The 20,390-nt window shown below is 40.0% G+C and overlaps 1 long non-coding RNA gene across 1 annotated transcript; it reads left to right on the forward strand.

The window, feature by feature from the left end:
• Positions 1-1,055: 1,055 nt before the first annotated feature.
• On the forward strand, positions 1,056-3,583 carry LOC106491949 (uncharacterized). Its single transcript, XR_001293860.2, has 3 exons — positions 1,056-1,296; positions 1,643-1,741; positions 3,312-3,583. It is a non-coding gene; the product is annotated as an uncharacterized lncRNA (long non-coding RNA).
• Positions 3,584-20,390: the final 16,807 nt, after the last annotated feature.

Consider the following 20,390-nt stretch of genomic DNA (forward strand, 5'->3'; position numbering starts at 1 on the left):
AGGTCAGCAGCCTGAAACTTGAAATCATAGTGGAGGGCAGGTAGGTATAGTGAGTGGGAGAGGGAACCCTTTTCAAATATTCTTTTCTAATTCAGCGGTGCTCCCTTGTCCCATATGATAGCAGTGTCTGTAGTACAAAGTAGCATATACCATTAAATTGGAAAGAATCTTTTCCTTATGTGTCTGCTACAAGGAATTTGTAATTAACTGAAATAGTGTTTTCAAGAAAAAAAACCCCCAAACTTCTTCTCCTGAGCTAAAACTATATATTTTCAGCAACCATGTACCTGTAGTTAATCAGTAGCCTCTGTTGTTTCCACAAGCAAATTAGACATTGATTTTTTTGAAAGACAGTATATATACATTCAGCATTAAATTAGTGATGTTCTAATCCTAAATGTATTTTTATTGGATGCAAGCAAATTGATTTGCACTTGAATGATGTTCTGTGACACAATTATAATGTAGTAATAATATCCTTCTTCTGTATTACTAGTGAGAAAGTCATTAGTGTAATAAGAAATTGTAGTTATGACAGAAAGCATGTGTCTGCTATGGGTTTAGTTATATTAAAAATGAATATCTATTACACGTGTTGCTCTTGTTTCATTACAGTTTAACCTTGTATCAAAAGTAGCAGGAATACCACAGGAGACCTTATGGCCCTGCAGTGTACATCATCTGCTACAAGACAGCTATTAAAAGAAAGTTGACTACTCTTTTTTGTTTCCAGTTGGCTAATAAATGTTATTCACATAAAGTGACAATGTTAAGGACATGTGTCCCCGAAGTATGATAAAATTTGTTTTTTTTGCAGTGTTTTGGTAAAGTATATAATACTTATTTCCACAGATGCCTAAAATAAAGGGCCAACATGCCACAGCTCTAAAAAAAAAAAAAAACAAGAACGAGAGCTTACAACAGTGGCTGCTGTCAAATTCTGGGCTTATAAAGGTGACAATGAGTGCAGCTTTTGGATCTCTGTATTTGCTTTGAAATCTAGCTCCAGACCTTACAGAGATGACAGGGAATAGCAGTACTCTGTTGATATCTGGGTAGGCAAGTCAACAGTTGAACACTCTACCTAAAAGCTGTTGCTATTGTCTGGTCCCTGGACCTACCTGGAGTCATTCTCAACTTTTCATTGCTTGCAGAGTCAGTAGAGAGCACACACATGCGTTCAGGTTCTCCCACATAATATGAAAATACAGCAATGATAGGGACTTTTAAGGATCCAGCAGCATCACCTCAAGCATCCTGTGTTCCAGCATTAAATTCCACATTCCACTTCCTTTGGTATGTATCCTTATAGCTGAAGTGAAGGATGTCTCACTGCTACTCAGCTATAGACAGCTAAATGATCTAGCTAGTAACACTGTTCTCTCTGCCCTCACTGATGAGAGAAAGGCTACTTTAAAGCAAATGTCTCACTTAAATGCTCTGAATTGTACCAGGAAGGACCTTCTTTGTTTCTCTTGATCACAGAAAGATTTTGGATGAGCTAAATTAGATGTTTAGGTTAGATGGTATGAACTCTATTCTGTGCTGATGATGCTGCAGTTAATTATCTACTAATTAGTTTAATAATTTCACAATTTACACATTTTTCTGTTTCTTTCCAATATCTTCCTCCCTTACACAGAAGACTGCTTCTATAATATCACCAAAGGAAACTGATCTCCACTAACTGATCGCTGAGTGTCACTGAAACATGAAGAGAACGAACCAGGGAAACCTCCAGGTGGGAAAAAGGGCAGTCAAAAATTCTGCTGTCATTGAAACTCTCTAGAATCTGGTGGACATCAGGAGGAAGAGCTAGAAAGCACTTGACTCTGTAGTTGTAAGCAGTTGGAGCTACTAAAAAGGAGGATGGTCAGAAGATAGCCTCGTTTCATGAAAGTGATGGTGTGGGTAGTCTATACAGGGCAATGAAGCACTGTGCAATTGCCAGGACAGCTGCAGAGAGAGAGCCTCCTACAATTATGAGTTTGCATCCCAAAGCTAGCTAGCTACTGTGGAGCAATAGGCAGTGCTTTTCCTGACCCTTCAGGAAAGAGTAACAGTAAAAGATTACCAGTCTTTCCATTTTGTCTGAGAAAGGAGCAGTTACTGCAGCGGCTATGTCTGCACTTCCAGACATTGGCTACAGCCAGGCTGGGTTTGGAAAGACCTATACTAGCTCTGAGCAAACTGGTATCTACCTGGCTCTGCAAAGGCACCTGCATGATTTCTGGAAGCATCATACCTGTATTTATGGTGGCTGCCCTGGGCTGCTTAGCCCTAGCCCTCACTATGAAGCTATTTGGTCTGGGAGCAGCACTGTGAGGACACTGCTGTATTGCTTCTGATGCTGGAGCCGGTTCAGGGATGCATGCACTACTCTGTTTTGTGCAGTGCAAATATGTCGTGTGTCTAACTCTGCAGTCTAAGAAAGGCCAGTGTTGTCATGAAACATAACCTTCAAGGTCACATGTCCTTGGCATCTCAGATAGCTACATACTTTGGACAAATAAGCAACACTTACTGAATTTGAGATGTGAGTAAGATAAGTGGGTCAGAATCAGGCATTTTGCCTGACAGGGCATCACCTATGTCAGGGGCAGCATTGACAGGGACAGATTAAAGCCAGCTCGGTTAAGTGAGCTAAAGCATGCTGCAGTCAAGGTGTGGGGTAGCTGTCCCTGTTGTGACAGCCGAGCCCGCTGTGCTTTTGGACATGCAGGTGATGTGTAAAAGTACTCAGGTCTCTTGGATAATTTGAAAACTGCTGTGTAAGGACTGCTGAAGGAAGGGTCACCTTTAGCAAGAATTAATGCAACCTCAATAATGATATAGCTACGATATACTCTTCATACTAGTGAGGTTTGCTGATCAGCACTGTTGACTTTTGGTATAGTAAATATGTTTAACCTCACAGTTGTTTGTTTATCTATCTTCCAGTGCAATCTTTGGAATGTCTTGAAGTGCAATGATCTCAACCATATTAATATATCTAAACCTGGCTTTCTGGGCCATATATCCAAGGAATTGTGAAGTAATATTAGAGCATGAGATAGCTTTATAAAAAGAGAAGACCAAAATATCACCTGTAAGGGATTTTTGCATGGTATAAAATAACTACCTCTGTGGTTAGGAGATATAACTCTACTGTACCTACAGTTCTGGGGCAAAAATGCAGCTGTAACTTGAAGGTATTTTACTTCTGGCTGAGCCTCACACTTTCTAGAAAGGTTATTTGAGAAAGGGCAATAAAGTTGCTGTTCAATTTCAAATAAAGGGTTTTTTTTTTTTTTTTTTTTTTTTCAATGCAGTTCTGAGGAGACACTGAAATAAATGTCTGCAGTCCAGCTTGGTCATTCTAAGCACCGTTGTATCACTCATCAAAATGTTCAGTCATGTAAGGCCTGTGTAAAAGTGTGTATTATTGCAAGGCAGTTTATAGAGTAAACAATCGTTTACATCACTAAACAGTACTGTATACTAAATCAATTAAAGGTCCTTTTGACTTCAGGTTTGAGAAGATTCACAGAAGAATTTGTTCACGTCAGTCTCCGAACTTGACTGTGAGATGTGCTAGCCTCCCAGTGAATGCATTCTCCTTTCTTAGCTGTAGGCTCCTAGCTAACATGGGGTGCTATTGACCAGAATAACTGCATGAGGTTCTTATCTTATTTGAGATAACTTACTGGCTTGGTGCCCCCATTGGAGACTTCCAGACAACTCTAGTGTGCTTTATGAGCGAATACTTGTTGGTTCAGCAGGTAACACTCTGTTCCCTCATCTAATATTGTGATGTGGTAATGAGAGAAGCCACCTTTACCAATGGTAGTCATCACCTGGTGCAAGCCAAGTCCACCCAAATATGAGCTAAAAACGTGTAGCACTTTTAGCAGGATAATAAGTTTAAACTCAAGTTGCCTTGAGCAATATCAAATCTGTTAGTGATCTCCCCAGAATCCCCCATGTCCCACTAAAAACTAACAATGCGGAATGTGAAGAAGCTGCGACATGTAAGATAAAATTGAATCAAGAAAAAACAAAGAACTTGAGTAGCAAACATCAAAACTTTTTGCCCTGGAAACATATGAAGAAAATAAATATTCCTACTCTCACCTTAAAGACATCTTTTAAAATATTTTTGCACGTCTCTCTTGTCTGTGTGCTCGTGTGCAAAGATGAACACAAAGCATGGTAAAGAGGTTAAATGATAATTTCATCTTGACATATGATTTACAACGTGTCTGTTTTTTACCTACTATGTTCCTGTCCATTCTTTTAGCCAGCTTTGGTGACAGATTTATGGCTTTGTACCATCCTAACTATGTCTGTGTAACTATGTAGAAAGCAGGAAAGCAATCAGCAGAATTTCTTACCTGCTATGCAAGATAAATGTCACAGGCAAGTCAACCTTTGAAATCATTTTGTTATAGGGAGTGACCTGGTGGTCTTTAGAGAGGATGATGAGAATAATGATGAAAGAGGACATTACATGAGGAGCAGTACAAAAAGAATCTGAAGAATTTTGAATTAATAAGATTTACCCAGAAAAGGAGCGAACTGTGGCAAAACTACCTTCTAAAGGGACACGCTAAGTGGGTTGCAGTGAAAAAGGGACGTTGATGCAACCATTTCACCCATATTTGTGTTTGGAAAAAGCTTAAAATTGGTCATGCTTTTTGCCAATTGCTTTCTTTCCCTGACAGTCAGCCCTCAATCCTCCTGTATTGAGGATAGTTCTTCTGCATTGATCCTCCCTCCTTTATCGAGGACAGTCAGTCCCCTCCCGGCCACGGCCGCAGGGTTCCCCCTGCCCCAGGAGGTGGGCAGGGGCAGCTGGGCCAGCCCTCACCTTTGCTGCACCTCTCCCCAGCCTGCATCTGCACCGGGCGTTTCTGCAGCTGCAAGTGATGGCTTGTTATTCTTCTGAGTGACAGGATATTAAAAAAACAAAAAACCCATTTTCTAGTCATTGCTGGTGGTCTGTGTGCTGTAGATTACATTGTGCCATTGCTAGGTGGCAATGTATCTTCAGGAAAGAAGGGCTGTGGATTTATGCCAAGCTTTGCTGTCAAATACCCTGCCTGCAACATTTGTTTTCTGTTCTGCTTTTTGTCAAAAGACCCCAGAAGTAACTCGGCGGGGAGGGAGAAGTTGCAGCTTTTTCCCCCTCCCCACTCTTGTTTTGAGGGGTGTGTGTGAGTTTCTGAACAAAATCAGACGGTCTTTTTTCATTGCTTAATTGCTTGCTGACAATTATAACTTCAAGCAACTATTGGCTGGAACAGGCTTTTATTATTATTATTATTTTTTTTTTTTTTCTGGGATAGGAAGATACTGGTAAGAAGCCCTGCGAGCCAGGGACATTGAAATCCACGTGCAACCTTCACCTGCTCCGGAGCGCTTTTCCTTCTGGGCTTCCCCTAAGAAGCCCCCATGTTGCTTGGCTGAACATAAGTTAAATGGCCCAGCTTTAATTGCTGTGTTAGTGGCAGCTTTTACTCCAGAGCAAGGCACAGTCTTGGGTTCAGAAAGCTTTGCTCTGTATAAACAAATGGCATTTGTTATAGATGGCGTAATACGTTCCAGCTTTATTTGTTCTGAGCAAGATGTGCCCAGGATTCATCCAGTATTTTTTTTTTTAAATACTGGTAATTGGGGGTGAAAGGAAAATTCTTCTTATCCATCTGATCCTGGTTGTTATTTACCCAGAAATGACAATTATTTTAAAGAGAATTAATTATGAGCCAGTCGGAGAACTCCAGTTCAGTGCAGCTGGTTGGCAATGATTGATTCAGAAGCTGTAATTATTACAGGTTTGGAAAGAGCTGAAATGACCCAGATGGTTAGCCCAGTTAAACTGATTCAAAAGTCACCAGAAGAAGTGCTAACACTCTATTTCTGCTCGGTACAAAAGTGCACGCAGACCTGCAATAGCAAGGGACAGGTGCTGGTGGGTTATCTGAGATGACTGGGAGCTCCACCATAAACATGTCCTGCCATAAGCCAGCTGGACATTTTTTTGGTGCACGTAGGCCCTGGTGATGGCAAGCTGACAGGTTAAAACAAATAGACCCCCTCTGTCAGTCTCTGGCTGAGTGATTATTGGCCCGTTCCTGGTAAAGGAGTAAAACAAACTAAGAATATCACTCGAGAGGGAGAATGAGGGTGAGAAGAGCCCATTTGGAGTTCATACTCCAGAAAATCGTCAGGACAATGTTTAAGTAGTGTTTTGTTTTATATCTGCAAGCACTGTATTCCAGCAAAAAGCAAAATAGTCTGGCAATAGTCTTATATGTGACTAGTTTTGGAGCACTTGATGTACTTTGGCAGTAATAGCTGTACAAATGTGTCGGTGAAAACTGCTTCTCTATGATAAAAGGAAACGTGACAGAAATGTTTAAAAGAAGTGAGAAAAAGGCAAAAATGCATTGATGTGAAAATGTAGAAGTGTTCATGACTACTAAATCTGGTAATGTTGATGGATTAACTCCCTGAAAAAGGAATAATTTATGGTTAGGATCAGGAACAGAGCAGTCAGACTAAATCTAGAAATCCCAGAGTTAGACAAAACTATTTGATTTATCTAAATAAGTGAACATTGGTAACCCTTTGTTTAGAGGTGCCAGGCTGATGCTTCCTGAAGTACTTTAGAACAGTAGGTAAAAAAGGATACAGGAAGGACACTTAAGACTGAAAAACAAAAGAGAAGGAGCATGGATGCTGTATGTTTTCTTCAACTAAAGAGTAACATTCAGGAAGCTGTTAAAGCTGGGCAGGTTGGTTTCAAAAAATCAGGCTCCTTATGGAGAATAGCTGTAGTAGTATCAGAGAATGCACTGGCCAGGTGGCTATGAGGTTGCAGTGAAACACTGGTTTTGGATGTGTAACCAATGAGTCCATACTCAATGCCTTCTGGAGGCGCCTGTAGATTCAGACTATGATTTCTACTTAGTTCTGTTAAATTACATAATGGAGCCAGTGAAGTGTGGATCACCATCTTTGACATTTTGTTCAAATGGAAATTGAAAACAAGAATGGCTCCACTATTAAAAAGCAATGTCTGGGTCAGCAAGGAATTGCAGACGTATATGGAGACAACTAAGGCAAATCAAACCAAACCTCAGTGTGTTCTGGGATCCTGGGAGCTCCCTCACTCCGTAAAAAGGAGGCCTTGAAGTGCCTGCAGTAGGAAATAAAAGCTGTGAACAGCAGCAGTGTCTCAAGAGGTGGCCGTGGTTGGATGAGGTTGCCACTCCAGACAGTCCCATACTCTAGAGTCACAGTTTCTACAGACTCAGAGTGAAGCAAGATAGAGGATCTGAATTAGCTGGCTTGACTGAGAGATAGGCAACAGACAGTTTTAATTAGTAGGATTAATCATTTTGCTATCACTTGATAACAATGATGCCCATGTGATGGGGAGATCACAAGAAAATGAAACGATCCACAGAAACACATTAAACGTTGCAATTAAGCTTACATATATATATTTCTGACTTTCTGAATTACATATAAGCTGGTGGTTAACTGTTGTTATATTTGCATGGGAAAGAAAGACATGGTTGATGTTTCTGTAATGAGCTGTTGATCATTGTGTTACTACTTATGTTGAACAGTGCTGATGTGTTAGAAGTCTGACACCAAATGAAGCTCGCCTTGGATTTCTAAAGTCTACAGTATGCACAAGACAGACACGTATGCGACTTGTAAAGGTATTATGCCAGTCAGTCCTCTTTCAGGAAGACTGAGTTCCAGCATAGTGATGACCCTTTATAAAGGCTTGTTATCCAGTAATTTGTAATATACTTACTATATTTTAAACAATGAAATAGGACAGTCTTTTTTTCAAATAAACTAATCTCTTCTTGCCCTCTACACTTACCACTAAGCTGTAGAGCTTACAAAATCAGTAACTGCAGTACTGCTAATTCCATTTATTTATATATATTTCACATTATAAATATTCAAAAAAGGTAACTGTCTGAAAAGGTAAAGGTAGCTGATCTTTATTCACAGGATGTAGCAACTTAAACCAGCATCTTGTCCTCAGTGCTCCCCTTGAAATACAAGCACTTATAAAAGCATATTCGTAAGTTTGTCTAGCCACTGTACAAATATATTAGAAAATAAGGTCTTTGCTCCAAGAAATACCAGTTAAACAGGTACCTAGAAAGCAAAGACACTAAATCAAACAGCAGAGAAAGGGAAAGACATTAAGAAAAAGGATTAACTTACTCATCTCGGAATGGCATTTCCATTACTGTGAAACTACTTGGAATGAAACGGGCAAATAGTTTTGTCTGAAGAAAAAGTAGCTACAGCATGGTGGTATCATTTGCTTAGGTCATTATGAGATGACTTTGGTTTAGAGGAGGGGGTGAAGAAGGGTTGGAAGGGAATTTTAATCAGTGTTGCTAGTAGCGAAAGAACCTCTGTGACCCACGCAGTGGCGCATATCAGGGGCAGGAGGCATTTTACACAGCTGGGCAGGCTGTGAGTTAATTTTCTTGAGTTAATTTTCTCCTTCCTCCCTCTAGCCAGGTTGTGATATAGCAATCAATGTCTGTGCAGTGCCGTGCGCAGCCAAAGGCTCCTGCTCTAGCTGGTTAGTGAGGACGGTGCTTCTGCCAACTTGGTTCCAAACCGAGTGCGGGGAAAAGAGGGAAGAGTTTGTTGAATGCAAAAGGAGGGAGTCTGAGGCAGGAAGCAACATCGCAAGGCTCGTGCTTTTCGTCATATGGATTGCTTTGTCGCTGGTGCCCTAAGCAAGGAGCCTGGATTTGCACAGATTGGTTTGAATATTATGGTGAGTGTTATGGGTAGTGGGGGAAGCAAACGCCAGTGAAGTCAAGTCGACTGGAGTCGCACCAGGGAGTGATACAGTGGTTGGTGCTTTGTTCTTTTCTCTTCCCTGAGCCATTGTAAAGAAAACTAGTTTGGCTTCAATTACCCTGATGAGTTTTGGTAAAAATGAAGCAGGACATCTTTTGGGAAGGACCTGGAAGCAACCCAGCCTGAAAAAGATGCACTCTGCTGTTGCTATGGAAGAAATGTACTCTGTGGGGGCAAAAGGTGGGCTTACTTGGGAATGCCAGCTTACGTTTCAGAAACCCCACTATTTCTTCTCAATATTAGGAAAAATGATCTCATTGCTATTTTCCTATTTTAGAGAAGTGGGACACTTGCTTTTGTTCTGTGTCCTTTTTAAAATTTTTATTTATTTTAAGTGGTAGGGATCCAGCCTCACAGAGGGTGGAAATGTGTTTGATTGTCCTAGTACTTCTTGTCACTTCCTGGCTTTTGAACTGCTCCAAGTTGATTTACGCTGTTTAAGTGTACATACCTGTTAAACAGGTTGAGAGAGAAATATGTCAGTTTCCCACTAGGATGCAGGTATCCTGGAACCAAACAAGCACAACAGTCTCTGGATGCCATGGAATCAGCCTTGAAATAGAGGTGCAATTTCTTCTCTGTGCCCCCCCCCCCCGATATTAACAGTGACAGAGGAAACTTAGAAATTGCCTTATCTGGGTTATTGTTCCTCTATAATATTTCAGAACCCTCCAGTGCTGTAAGGGTCTGCTGCCTTCAGAGACTCTCCTGTCTTGAGCCAGAGCTAATTAATTTTCTTTAAGTATGGATGGTACACGTAGAGCCTCACTGCTGTCAGGTGAAGTAGTCAGCAGGTATGGCTAGCTCTGTGAGCAGGACAGGAGAGCCAGGCCACAACAGACAGAACAGAGGAGGAGGAGAAGGGTGATAGATGGTGGTTTACTCCATGAATGGGTGGGGACAGGAAGCAACTGTGAATTTGAGAGAGATATTTGGGAGAATATTTTTGGCAGCCTAGAAAAAACAGAAACTACTAATCTAGATTCTAGTCCATTTGCCATCAGAGAGATCCATGTTACTCTGTTCTGCTATTTATGGAGAACTTGTGGTAAGCATTCATTGCTTCCTTAGGACTTGAATCCAGAGTGCTCTGGTGGCTTGCTATCATATTATAAGCTGTTGCACTTAAATTTTCAACTTTTTAATTTGTAGCTTTTGTTTTCCACTTTTTTGATTTAGCTGTTATCTTTCCTTTCCTTTATACTTTTCTTTGTCAGCTGAACAGCCTGCTATACTATGTTCAAATAGTTTCATAACATCCTGTGGTGGTGTACAACCCTAGTAAGCAGGGACAATATTGAAAGAAGCACACAGTACAATGATAAAATGGATTCCAGTAATGTACAGCCTTATTTGTAAATTATGTGCTACCACAAAGCACTGATGTCACATAATATGTGTATAATATTTTGTCTATAAGAATAAACGTACACATACAATTGTTCACCTCCAAAACTAGCCAAGCAGGAGTACAGTGATTTTCATTTCCATGGCTGCTAGTCTCCAAATAGTCTCCTTAGGTTTGTTTCCAGTCTACAAGCCAGTATAATTCTTACATATTCTGATTCTAAATATTCTTTTTGTGCAGCAAATGGCCTGCTCTGTAATAGTATCCTTACTAATAGTAATCTAAAATTGCAGTCCAAACATTGTGTCAGGACAAGCTATTATACCTCAGACATCCAAAATTGCATTTCAGTGCCATTCAGCATTTGCTTGAAGTATTAAGGTACGTAAACCAGGTAGCCACATGTAAGATCAAATTTTGCAACTCTAAGAAGGAGAAACTAGGTGTAGGCATTCAATATATAATGGACAGAAATACCACACTGACATTCATACTGTTGGGAAGGAAAGGGGCATCTTTTTATTTACTTTTTATTAGGCCAACTTTATGGAACATCCACACTGGTCTTCAAAACAGGCGTGTGTCTCAGTGTGGTGTGAGGAAGGTGAAGGATGTCTTTCCAGTTTATAAAGCCTTGTTCATCATGAGAAGGGACAGATAATGGTTGTGTATGTTTTACTGGTGAACTTGGTTCAGGAAACCTATTTAGTGAAAGTTAATAGTCATTTCAAAGGTAATGTCCAGCTCACCATCTGCAGAAGCACTAAACTTCTGTCATCACAGTGCCAATAGGTGACTTGTCAAGAATATGAGTATCTGCATTATAGGCCAAACTGTGATTAGAAACTGAGGATCTTGAGTCTCTGTTGTGTGCTCCAGTGCCCTGCTGCGTTCTTTTTTAAATAGTGTTTCAGTTTTTGATCTTTATTGCTCTCCAGTGGTTCTTTCAAAATGTGCATGTAGTGGATACCAGTGTTTGTTCATAGTCTCCAAGCACTAAAGCACTGTGGCACTCATTTCTGTTATTGCTCAGAGAATGAATCATTCCAATTTTCTCACTAAAAATATTTACCTTTAGCTCCATCTTGTTGCTCTGTGAGTCCTGTTTAACTAGCTGTTACTAAAGATCCATTAATATTAAACTGAAAATCTTTCCTTTTCCTTCTTATTTTATGCTTACCTTCTTTGGAAGGTCTATATACATTGAACTGAGACTATCTAATGTTTGTTCCTATTTTCAAGCAAATTCCAGGACTCCAGCATTTTCAGTTTCCAGTATACATTACTCATGTATGTATGCTGCAAAGCCTCTTCAGCTCCTGTTTTCCTGCTGACTTATAATCAGATTGCTCTGTTTTTTTTTTGTTTTTTTTTTCTTCTGTGTTGTGATACCATAACAGAATATTAGATGGTAGTGGTGTAATGTCATACATAGTAACTTGAAAACATGGAAAGCATGAAGCTTGACTTAGGCAATATACTTAAAATTTTAAACCCGACCTTGGTTTCTATTCAGAAGACTGCTTCAATGATTAAAACATTTTGAATGCTTCCAAAAGAAAATGCAAATAAATAAAATTTTTAAAAGCAGACTTTTGAAAAGAAATTGCACCTTTATGAAGCAGGCACTTTGCCCTCAGGAACTATATATGAATGAATGAAGCTCTTGCTAGAAATGAGTTGATAGGTTGGACTGGCACACGCTGAATAAGGCAGCAATTAAAAAAGTCTTGGATAAGTGAGTGTACTGTTCCCTATATCAGACTTTGCGTCTGCTTTCTCCTCTCTCTACTATACTCCAAGTTAAAATCCTCCAGAATCACTAAAGCCCAGACATATAAAATAATTTTAAATATGATGATTTCAAGACTGGGACTGAAGGTTGAGCCTGAATGAATCCTGTGTTTGGATAACAGCTTCTTGTCTGTCTCACAGGGAGTCCTCTGACAATTAATGAATCTTTGAATTGTGGCAGAAGCATATGTGTAAATACAAATGTGTACAGGAAGGAGAACACAATGACAGTTTTGTACTTAAGGGTTTGTTTGAAAACTATAATTTTCACTGTTAGATACCAGAAAAAGCCCCTATTATCTACCATATATTCAAGATAGATGCTCTTATTCTTTGCAAGTTCTCTGAGCCTAGATTTAAATTGTATAGAATCCTCTTGCATACCCTGTAAAAATAATCACTATATCTTCCTTTCCAGTGTAGATTTTACCCATTTGTAGCTGTTCTGTGACAGATGTTATAGGCTCCCAGAGATTCATTCTTGGATCTCCTTTATTCCTGTTTTGCTATCAGTAGCCATTTATACTGCCTTTCTTTGACTTTTTTCCAAGAAGTGAAAAATAGTGATGTCTTCAGTGGCCAGAAAACCTGGCAGATCACTGTAAAAAGTATCCAAAGTGACAGTCCCTCAAATATAGGCATTTATGTATGTGTGTGTATATACGTGTATATGTATAAGCACATGCCCAATTTTATTTAAAGCAAGGCATGCCTAGACCCATTGATACAAATTTTCAATAAATCAAGCAAGCCTCACAAAAAGACCAGCAAGTCTCCCTAGAAGCTGCTGGAAAAGAAATAAAACAACAGAAACTGACCTTATTTAACATCGTGTGCTAAGACAAGAAGAAATATTGTTTGAGGCTATGTGGAGCACCAGCAATCTGAAATAAGGCTAGAGTTTCAGCAGCTGCAGGGATGGCAAAATATTCAAAGTGGCAGGCAAGACTAAAGCCGGGCAAAGTTGGATGTTGGGTGAAAGCAAACCTCTAAACCTGGCAGGTCATTCCGGCTTTTGTGTGTTCCTTGTGTAGGAATGGCATCATTTTCTTTATAAATCATTGTGAGAGATCTCCCATAATGGTTAAATGGCCTAATGAATAAAGCTAGGTTGGGGATTGAGACAGCTGATTTTCAGTTCAGTGACTGAAGTAAGAAAAAAGTAGGGCAGAACTATTTCACTGCAGCTCAAAGCCAATATTTTTTTAACTTGGTAAAAGAAAAAAAAAGTAGAACCAAAAAAATTTAACTCTAAAAAGAATGATTCATTTCCTCTTAAAAAAAAAACAACACAAAACACAAAAAGCAAAAAACCACCATTCTGACCTGATTAAATGTAACCAATTTTGAAAGGGAAACTGACATTTTTTGCAATCTTAAAAATGTAGATTTTTGGTATTAAGTATTTCTTGGCTATAAAGATTTACCAGACTTGACTTGGGTTGACAAGGGCAAACAGTTGAAACTCCACTCACTTTTTATACAAGCACAGACTTATCAAGTTTCTGTCATTCCTTTTCACTGCATACCAAACGTCAGTCCAAGAAGCTGGCAGAAATTATAACGTCTGAAAAAGGCTCTGTAAAAATGACCTGTTTGTTGGCCTGACTGCTCCTGTGATAGACAGCAAATGCTCTGTGGCTGTGCTGAGCTCTGTGGGGCTGGCTGTGCGCTCGCGTGAGGAACACTGGTTGCCGCCAAAGGGGAGGCTGCAGGGGCTCCCGCCTCTGCAAGTATGGCCTGACTGCTGCATTATTGACTAAACTACCCCTCTGAGGCAGGTGTGATTTAAAAAAAAAATAAATATATATATATATATAGGCCAGTCTCCGAAAGCAGCAGGTGCAGGGGCTTTCACTTTATTAAGTAAGGCACGGAACCCGGACTGAGAGAGAGCAGAAACTAGAGTTGTGAAGGGAAGTTAAAATGCTGTCACACTTCCTACTAGTGCGAGTTAAGTCTCTTTAGAACTTTGCTTCAACTCTTCTCAATTTCTGCAGCATTTTTCTGCATCAAACATGAAGAGAAGCCAAATCTTTAGGCAATATTGGGAGGCAAATGATTCCTGTTCCTTGAAATATGAGCAGGGTGACTGACAGGCCAAGCTTTCATGCTCTAAAAAACAACGCCAAAGTGTTGTTTTCCTTCTGACAGGCGAGTCCGTTTCCGTTAAGCGGCAACACCAGGGCCAGCAAAGGGTTAATTCCAGTGGGAAGGGGGCAAGCTGTTTATTTCGGCAGAGGTCTGTGCAAAATGGCTGCCTGCAGTGTGAAGTGTTAATTAGCTCCAGTTTTGGTTCAGGACCCACGAGGGTGTTTAGCCTGACCTCATCGCCGCGGCATCTGGGCAATTATCCGCGGGATAATGAGCCCTCTCAGCCGTGGCGCAGCAGCAGCAGCAGCAGCAGCAGCAGCAGCAGCAGCAGCAGCAGCATCCCGCTCGGCCTGCGAGCCACCGGCCGATGCGCTGCGCATCGGGGTGCCTGCCAGGCCCGCCGAATCGCGCCTTCTTCCGGGGCGAGCCTCGCACGCCCCCAATCACTTCTTTTCGGATTAAAAATTAAAGAATCCATTTTAGCCGCGTTTGGCGTGGGGGGTGGGATAATAAGCGCGAAGTATCATCCAAGCAGCAATTTGGAGCTTAGATAGCCTTGTCCGAGTTTTGAAAAGAAACAACATTCCAGATTACTGGTTACAAATCGTCATCAAAATCTTCTTCGGTTTTGAAGAGCTATAATTAATAGGAAGAGTGATCCTTCTGCCTCAGCGGTACAGCTTTGATGAAAATAATTCTAACTATTCACTCAATGTACAAAAACCACAGAAAGACCCTGCAAAACACCCACTTGTCTGCTTTTTTTTTTTTTTTTTAATATTCCACTCCATGCTGTAGAGCAAAGCTTGAAACATTTGACCCTTCACAGAGGATTTCCCCTCAGCTCAGTTCGTTCTTAAAGGGCGATGTGAAGACTTGCTTGATTCTACTGAAATAATTGAACATGGCGTGGCTAAATTCCTGTAATACTGCTCTTTCATGTTTACTGATGAGCTGTGAAGTGTTTTTCTTTGCTTTGAAGAGCACTCATGAAGATGTGTCCCAGTTTCACAAGGTGTAGCAATCAGTGCAGTCACACCACCTGAATTGCTAATGCTTGGAATCTCTGTTTTAACAAAGTATAAGTAGGAAATACTTGTGGAAGGTGCAATTCTATCTCTGTGTCCTAGATTTTACTGAGTTTATGTGGTTTCACCAGTTTGCCCCCACCGCACAGTACAGTTTGTCTACTTCTGCAGACTTTGATTAAATTGAAAGACAGAGAATTATGGTTTAATCTTCCTCATGGTCTGAGGCAAGGGCACTTCTTCCAGCTAAGAGAAGTTATTGAGTTTCCTTGATATGGCAGCTAGAAAGGTACCCATTGCCTCATATAAAACAGCAACATCAAAATTTGCTCTGTTGTCGTCCTCCATTTTTTTATATAAGCTAACACTAATAAATCTCCACATTGTGAGATCTACAGAGCATATCTTTGATGGCTCTGGAAACCTCTTCTCATTCTTATTTACATGCTTGTCTCTAATTTGTCTTTATGTTCATTCAGCCATAACTTTCTATTTACTGCCTTGCATGTCTTTGAACTCTTTTTTGAACTTTGAACTTTTAAAGAGTTTCATAACATTTTTCCCCCCCTTTGGATCAAACTAATCAAATACAAGTAGTTAATTTACATTACTTGTAACCTGTAGGCCTTTCATTATCAGACAGAGAAGGTGAGAAACTAAGACATTAACATGTATAGGATCTGCTTAAATTCAGGAAGATTTTTTATGTTTTTATACATAAAATATATATGCAGGCTTCTAAGTTGCTCAGTCATCATCCTTCTCTAGTGCTTAACAATTACTTTGAATTTCTGCTGTTTAAGCTTTTCGAATAGAGTGAGTTGAAAACTTTCTTTTAAATATTTTGTGGAGTTTAAATTACATATGTGAAAAAAGTCAAGGCGTTTACCCTCAAAAGTTGACTCTGTCAGAGCCGTTCCACAGCACAGCTCTGGGGTGCTGCTTTGCATGGTGATGACATCATGGAAAGGTTTATGCCATCCTGGACTCTCCCTGCCTCACCAGGCAGTGTTTATACTCTCTGAGGGCTCTTTGGCCCCAAACCTGTTTCCTTTTATTTTGGTTACTTAGCGGATGCAGCTTCTGATGCCATGCCTAAATATCCATTTGCCTACATTAATTATCATCTCTACAGTTGCTCTGTTGATCCATCTGGGTGGTCTGTTTGCCCTCTCATGCTGCCACCGCTTTGATGAGGGAAAAATAAGAAAGTCTTGTTACCTACCTACATTCTTTCTTGACAGTGAAGAGGCAGTTTAGTCTACAAGCTCTGCAGCTATTGCAATCCCCCTCATGAATTTTTATGAGATACCACAAATGTGCAACGTGCAAATATGGTGCAGCGCAGTTAGTTCACTCAGCAAAGGTTAATGAAGACAGCCTATTAGTATCCTGTTGAGTTTGTTGTTAAATGGATTATGGTGGTGCCTAGAGGCCTTCTTCTCAAGGGAGCTCAAATACAGTAGGGCAGGGCACCATGCGTGGACAGAGAGAGATAGTGCTTATAAGTACCTCGACAAGGCTGACAAAAGAAATGTAACTGAGATGACCAATTTAAAATTTAAACAGGGTACAAGGACCATTTACAAGGGTCCCAATCTCCTGCTTTGCTAAGGTAGCTATGGGAATAGGTAAGTTATTAAGGACATGGTTTGAAAAGGAAGGCAGAGGAAAGAATATCTTGGATGCATTTTGATGATGGTTGGATATTTTGCACTGTGACTGTCCCAATCAAACTGGTGTTATTCCAACTTTATAGAGGGAGACTGCGATAAAGATAGGTGAAATTTCCTCTTATAAAAGTGAATGGGAGTGAATGGCTAAAGCTTGCTCTCAAGGCTAAGGAGTGACAGAAAATATATATCTGAGTTGCACAATGGATCCCCATCTCCTGCATCACACTTCCACATCAAAAGCATCGTCTTTCCTCGCACTCTGTGTCATTATAAACCCACATATAGAGAGTCAGATGAAATAGGAAAATCTTCAGCACAATTGTTCACCAATTTTATACTTTTTCTAAAGTTTCAAGGCATTATCCATTTGGAGTCAAGGCCTTTCTCTTGTGAATTTAAGCTATGTCTTGTGCATTCAGGCCTTGAGTCAAATCCCGGCAAGTCAGCAGCAGTCATTTTAAGGACAACCAGTTTTCCTTTCCATTTTACATGGAAGATAATCTGCTGCATCATTCCTGTTTTTTTTTTTTTTCCTCCTTCTGTAACCAGTATATTACTGTGCATTTTTCCACGGTAAATAAAAGTGTGCTTACCAATTGCTATCTTTTTTCCTCCCTTTTTCTGCTCGTTCTTAGCCTGATTAAAACATACTTTGGTGTTTTTTAAAATATAGTTAGATTACATGGTATGCATATTTATAAATTGTAAAAGACACCTATTAGCCTAGAGCCTCATATCTGACTCTCTTCCATCTTAAACAGTCTTGTGCTTCTATTGTACTGCAGAAGAAGAAATGATAGCTAGTGGTTACAGAGAGACTTACAGAATGCTGATGCCAAAAATGTGTTCCCAACTCTGCTGCTTGTTTGTTGTGTGACCTCTATGATGCACTATGTCATACTTCACTGAAGTTTTCCAACTTGTGATCTAAAAATTATTCTCTTAAATGTCTATGGATAAAGTGCCTGAGCTGATTTACAGAGGTGCTGAATACACACAATTTCCTCACACTTTAAATAATTTCAGGCCTGCAGCAACTCCAGAAAATCAGATTGTGCCCTCTAATGCCAAGCTATGGATGCAGACTCCTAATATGTGCAAAACTCACCTCATAGGTCACCCACCATAGTAATGGTCCCCCCCTTTTTTTAGCCTGGTAGGATTTCTCAAAATTTATTAATTTGCCGCAGGTCACTTGGGATGTTGTTAATTTTATACCTTTCATATTTTCATAGCAGGAAAAATGCCATGTTGGATGAGTCAGACCGAAGTATTCTTCTCCCCTCTTCTGTGATTATCAGGAGAAAACTTTTCTTTACAGCCAGGCCAAACTGGAGGAATTGGGGTAAGTTGAGTCCTCTGAAGGTCATTAGGCCCCTGGATCTAGTTGCTTTATGTACTAGTCAGATAAAGGAAATTAGAGACTTCAGCACAGAAGTGGAGGTTGCTTAAAATATTGCAGTCATTGTGGATGTTCATGCTTGAGGACAAAAAGCTGCTTCTGGTTCTAGGGGTTGTTTGTGGTCTGGAAAGGAAAGGCCCCTTTGGGATGAAAGTATTTCTGAGGAGAGAGCTGGAGAGAAAGCTGCTTGCTGATAGCAAATTACACCTGTATCTGCCTGTCGAAGGCTTTTCAGATTTTCTGCCCTGGTTTCAAATGCTAGGGGCAGGTCTGGCCTTTCTGTTTTTGGAGCTGATAGGCAGTGGGTGCTCTTTTAAACAAATCCTTGTCTCCTTTCAGTGCTTATGTGCAGGATGAATAATTAGTATTTGTAGAACATTGCAAAGTGTTGCCAACTCAGGAGCTCCAACCTCACAACTCAAAGATCCAAATTACGAAGTGCAGATAATAAGTCTGTTCCATTTGCATTATGTTACTGAAACATGAAAGTTCTGGTTTCCAGGCCAATGTCTCTGTAACGACAAAGGCTAGAAAAGCACTGCTGAAAACCACAAAGGAAAATCAGACATTCTTCAGTAGTTGATCTCCTTTGGCTGGAGTAAGAGAAATAAAAATATCAAATATAACAAGGCCTGGTGACTCTGAAGATATCATACTTTCAAGCTGGAGACAGCCTTTTGAAGGAAATCTTTCTTTATTGTGGTGCCAGTACTCTGGACAGGAGTCTGAAGAGATCCTTCTTGTGTTGCAGTAGTCTCCTGCCAAACTGTGTAAAATGGACAGTCTGTGCCACGTAGCTTAACTGTGGGGCACTACCAAATGTTGTTGCAGAATGATTGACAGGAAGAAATGCTTTTTCCCTCTTGAGGTATTATCTGAGCTAAGTGGGAACAATTTGAGAAATGAGTCTCATCTAGCAGAGTCCTGTGATTTGCAGTATCTATGACATAACATGAGAACAAAGATTTCAAATGCTTGTAGTTAACCATCCTTTAACATGAGATTAGTGTTACTCTTTTGTTACGTATTCTAGTTACATCAGAACATGCTTAAAAAACATTGTGAAAACAGTATAAGCCATTCACGTAAAGATTTCTCTTTTCCGTGAACGTCTGTAAGCGTTCAAGTTCTGGTATTTGGGAGATAACAAGTACGTTTATAAAGAAACTACTCAAGTCAATGGTTTGTGAAGGATGTTAACATAAGTTAATGCCATCTGGAAACCAGTGATTAGATGAAGATGAAGAAAATAAAAATTGGTGTGGCATAACTTTATCAGATGCTATTTGTCCACAGCTTTACGACTAAACTGTACCGTGAGTTAACTGACCAGTCACCTTAATTTAAATTTCAAATAAATGAACAGGTTGTGCATTGTAAAATTAAATAAACTGTTTTTTGCATAAAAAGGTTGTATGCAACTTCATGAGCTTAGGAGGCTTGAAAGTTGTGCTCTTTTGAAACAGGTTGCAGCTATGTGGAACTATCAGCGTAATGATGGCTGCAGTTTTTCAGATGAGTTCATTCTTTGGTCTCCTCTTCCTCAATTCTCAATATCAAAGCAGGTTGAATAGCTTTGCACTGCTCACTTTCCCTGTGGTGGAAACCAGTAATTCTCTAGCTCTTTCGACATATCAACATTGGGAAGTTAAAGAACTCTTCTTTCCCTGCCCTGGCTACTGTGCAGCTCCTGGCCAGCTGATGCAGCTCTAACTAGGTTTTGTTTTTTTTTTTTTTTTTTTTGGTCTGTGTGGAGTGCTGACAGCTACTGTGTGTTATGCTGGTTAGGTATGATATAATTTGCAGCATAGCCAAGCTCCAACAAAAGACTTGTATAAATTTAACAGGATGTAATACAAAATAATGCATGTGTGCAAGAGCATGAGTTGTGGTGCCTATGGGAACCATAACTTTGCATTTCCTGACTTTTGAGTGTCAAAGTGGGTTTTAAAATCCTAGTCATATGATTGTACTAGTGTAGTTTAGTGCAGCAACTAACGAACTTTCCTGGTCCTTGCCTATTTCTCTTCTAGACCTCACCACCAATTTCACTGGATTTTTTGGGAAGTGAACAAAACTCTTGCTGTATCTGTAAGGTCAGCTGATTCTTACTCTGACCAACTTAACAAATCTAGGTTATGCTTTAGATAAAATAA

The sequence above is a fragment of the Apteryx mantelli genome, chromosome 5 (assembly GCF_036417845.1).
Source record: "Apteryx mantelli isolate bAptMan1 chromosome 5, bAptMan1.hap1, whole genome shotgun sequence".
Taxonomy (NCBI): Eukaryota; Metazoa; Chordata; class Aves; order Apterygiformes; family Apterygidae; genus Apteryx; species Apteryx mantelli.